Source organism: Tachypleus tridentatus, chromosome 12 (genome assembly GCF_004210375.1).
Source record: "Tachypleus tridentatus isolate NWPU-2018 chromosome 12, ASM421037v1, whole genome shotgun sequence".
NCBI lineage: Eukaryota > Metazoa > Arthropoda > Merostomata > Xiphosura > Limulidae > Tachypleus > Tachypleus tridentatus.
The window spans coordinates 112551696-112556227 of NC_134836.1; the positions used below are offsets into that span (position 1 = coordinate 112551696).

At 36.0% G+C, this 4532-nt stretch overlaps 1 pseudogene; it reads right to left on the reverse strand.

The window, feature by feature from the left end:
* Nucleotides 1-399: 399 nt before the first annotated feature.
* Nucleotides 400-1650, reverse strand: LOC143235727 (5-hydroxytryptamine receptor pseudogene; annotated as a pseudogene).
* Nucleotides 1651-4532: the final 2882 nt, after the last annotated feature.

Sequence of the window (4532 nt, forward strand, 5' to 3'; positions counted from 1 at the left end):
ATATTTTGGTTATTCACTTAGAAAGTACGTATCTGTGGCATTTCGAAAATAGAGCTGAAGCGCTCTCTTCGATACAATTTAAAAATTCCCAGTCTTCGTGATATTTAAAAATTAATGTAATAAATACCTCGAAAGCATTTGTTTGGTATTAAATTGTCTGGCTAGTTTAAAAATATTTCTACATTTTTGAGCACAAAATAAAACGTGACCAAAATACTGGAATTTTTCAGATGTTTTTCTTTCCTTTTCCAGATTCAACGGACAAGTAGTTTATTTCTGATACACGCGTAAAAATGCATATTCTGATAAGTTTGTATGTTTTTATATCTTTTGAAAATCGCTTCTCGGTGTAATAAACTGAAATCAAATATGATGACTTAGATATTTTCAATAAAATAATTATAAATCGGTTCTATTTCTTTGAGAGATACCACATAATATTTTCTTAAATGCTTGACGAAAGTCTGGGCTAAAAATTGTATATATAATTGGATTAAGCATTGAATTAGTATAACCTAACCACTGGGATGTCGTAAAAAATCTTTCATCAAAGTGACAGCTTTTACAGATGGGCATGATGAATGCTAAAATGAAGAATGGCATCCAACATACGATAAACGCACCAGTAATTATCGCAAGTGTTTTTGCAGCTTTCTTCTCGCGCTTGGATTCCAGATCTCGTGGTTGTCTGTTGGAAAAAGTGTCAATACGCAGCTGGTTTTCTTTCATTCTTTTGGTCTTTGTAGGTGTTTGAGTATAGCTCCCAGAAGTTGAATCCATTGAATAAAATGGTGTAGAAACGCTTGTCGTTTCTGTAAAGTCGCTGGTAGTTGGCTCTGAACATTTTGCGTACGATTGTCTGACCAAAAGAGAAATCGTAGTTCCTGGCTTGTTGCGGATTCTTTGACGAGCCTCTTTGAATATCCTCCAATAGAGAATAAGAATGATCACTAGAGGCAAATAAAACGACGAGCATGTGGCAAACGCTTGATAAGCGATATCTTGACTGATTAGGCATTTCTTTTCTATCACTATCCGATCTCGGAAGTTTTTGTCTTTCCACCCGAAGACAGGAAGCAACGAAATCGTTATTGCAACAACCCAAGCAAATACAATCATAAGCCCAATGTCCATCGAATTTCTCTGTCGGACATAATGCAAACGAGTGACTGCTCTGTATCGGTCAACAGCGATGTTCAACAGATGAAGAATGGACGCTGTGCAGCACAACACGTCACAAGACGTCCATATTTCACACAGCAGCGGTCCCATCCGCCATTCTTGCATAATCTCGTAAACAGCACTTAAAGGCATCACGAGACAAGCTACCATTAAATCTGCCAAGGCTAGAGAAAGAATTAAATAATTACCAATCGTCCTAAGAATTCGATCCGTTAAAATGGCCACAATAACGAAGATGTTACCAGTTGCTGTGATTAGAGTAAGGAAACCCAATATTAAAGAAATAAAAGAAAGGAGAAAAACATTTCTTTCGTTGATTGTACTGTCAGCTTGGGAAAGGTTAAAAGAACACGTGGTATTAATGTCATAGTTACTGGCGTTAAGAAATTTGACATGTAAGGAAGGTAAATAAGAATAATTGGAAAGATACGCTTTTAACACAGGAAAATTAGGTAACATTTTGTCCATTTTGTTAATTATCTAAAATAAACCATACTCTGATTTCACATCTTTCCAAGAACGATTGGTCACTACTCGGTGGTTACAATCACATTTACAGGGGTGGAGACCATACCTGTATTGTTGAATATTCGGACCTAATTATAAGTGATCACGTTAATGTTTACCAGGGATAACAAATACATTAACTGGTAGTCGCAGTTGATGTGATTAAGAACTGCAATTATGTCAACTTGGGATCACAGTTACAATAATAATGGATCACAAAGATATTAAGGAGGGACATATTTACATTCATAAGGGACCATACTTTAATTAATATGAGACACTTAAAAGTATTTATTTTATTTGTTGTTGGATGAAGACGCTAGTCTATTTCCCCGATGGTTCAGCGGTAAGTCTACGAATTTACAAGGCTAAAATCAGGGGTTCGATTTCCCTTGGTAAACTCACCAGGTAGCCCGATGTGGCTTTATTGTAAGAAAACACACACACACGCTAGTCTAAAAATAAGTAATATACAAATATATTTTGTTTACATTCTCTCAGGGTGCAGTATATTTCTGAGTGTTTGTTTTTAGCGCAAAGCTACAGCATGCGCTTCGGTCACTGCGGGGAGTGAGCTATGCACATATCTGTTTTTAGAGATGTCTGGTTTTAACATGCTCAATTCATGCAGAGTTAGAACCCGCCCCAACTCTTGAACTTAAACTATTTTACCAAGAGTGAGATTGATCGTTACGTTATAACGCCCCAACAGCTGAAAGGATGAACATGTTTGGTGTGACGGGGATTTTTTTTGTTAATCGACTGTTTTTATCGTTGAACTTTATATTTGAAGCAATCACTATTTGGGAAAAGAAAACTCTGGAATGTATGTTGTTTAGACTAATCCACATTTCTTTTGTTGTCTTTCCATCGTCTTTCGTTTCTATAGTCTTTAGTTTATTGATTGTTTCAAGTTTGTTTTCCTCCAGTTCATTTCCGGTCACATGAAATTTTTAAAAGAGCGCCATCTGTATGAAAGAAAAAAGATAATAAATACAGCTACACTTGCTGTGAAGAATATATTTTCATGGTAGTAGCTATTTTTAAAATGTAAGAAGCAGACATTTGCTAACCAAGTTTGGATAACTAAAATAAATCTTTTTTTTCTTTATTAATTAATCCTTTCGAATGTTATTTACACTTTAAATAACCACTTTATATGAAAAAAAGTATGTAATTTATTTACTCGGACTTATGTTCCTTTTTATATGCAAAAACGGCTCGTTTGGGTTGAGAAAATATTTTACATAGAAGAGCGAACAACGTTTCGACCTTTTTCGGTCACGTTCAGGTTCACAAAGAAAGAGGTAACTGACCGGAAGCTGACCACATGTTTGAAATATTATAATAAATAATAATAAATAAAATTATATATTCAAACATCTAATACCGCCCTCTACATTTCGACACACAGTTACACAACTCCTTTCAAACATGTGGTCAGCTTCCGGTCAGTTACCTCTTTCTTTGTGAACCTGAACGTGACCGAAAAAGGTCGAAACGTTGTTCGCTCTTCTATGTAAAATATTTTCTCAACCCAAACGAGCCGTTTTTGCATGTAAATTTCTCAACAAGTGGGTTTCTCGACATCACTTATGTTCCTTTATTCAGTTTACGTGAACGCGTGCTTTTATACGATCATCTGGTTTGCTTTTGATTTCGTGCAAAGCTACACGATAGCTATTTACGCTAGCCGTTCCAAATTTACACTGTAAGACTAGAGGGAAGGCAGCTAGTCATCACCATCCACCGCTACCTCTTGGGCTACTCTTTTACCAACGAATAATGGGACTGGCCAGACGTCTAGAAGGGGGGTGAGAGTATGTTTGGTGTTACGAGGATTCGAAGCCGTGACCGTCAGATTGCGAGTCGAGTGCCTTAACCACCTGGCCATGCCGGGCTTTATACGATGGAAGATTTATATAAGTCCAAGTAATATTCTCTGGAATTTTGAAGAGTTTTTGTTTAATATTTAAGAAAAAAAAATAAACCCACAAAAAACCCTTTGTTTTGGGTTATGACACTGTACAATACTATTGTTTATTTTTAGATCTTTAGTTTCAAATCTTCTGTATAATTTCCACCTTCAATATATATATAAATAGAGTATATTTATTTGAATTTCGTGCAAAGCTACACGAGGACTGTTTGTGCTAGTCGTCCCTCATTTACCTGTGAAATAGTAGAGGGAATGTAGCTAGTCATCACCGTCCACCAAATTCCTCTTTTATCAATAAACAGTGGGATTGACTGTAACGTTATAACGTCCCCACGGCTGAAAGGGCGAGCATGTTTGGTGTGATGGGGATTCGAACCCACTTCCCTAAGATTGCGAGTCGAGAGCCCTAACCACATGGCTATGCTGAGCCTTAACAGAGTTTTTTAATTAATATCCCGCGCTGGTACAGCGGTAACTCTACGGATTTACAACGTTAAAATCAGGGGTTCGATCCCCCTCGGTGGACTCAGCAGATAGCCCGATGTGGTTTTGCTATAAGGAAAGCACAAACAAAATAAGGGTGTTGAAAGTCTTGAAATATATTTAGAAATGGAGCATAAATATTTCAAGAAAAAACTGTCATATCAAATTTTACATAAAACATTTAAAGGAAAAGGAAGTAGGGCGACACCTTTCGACTTTCGATTGATATTATTTCATTTCCAACAACTAGATCGAATTAATAATAATTATCTTATGGACGAACAAATAAAATTAATACATAACCTAAAGCTTATTCTTTGAGATTTTAACAACTCTACAAATGACTGCCATCAACCTACCTATTGTTTTTTTTTTTATAATGTCAAACAAATAAAGAAACATAGTATTATCCTCCAAGTTT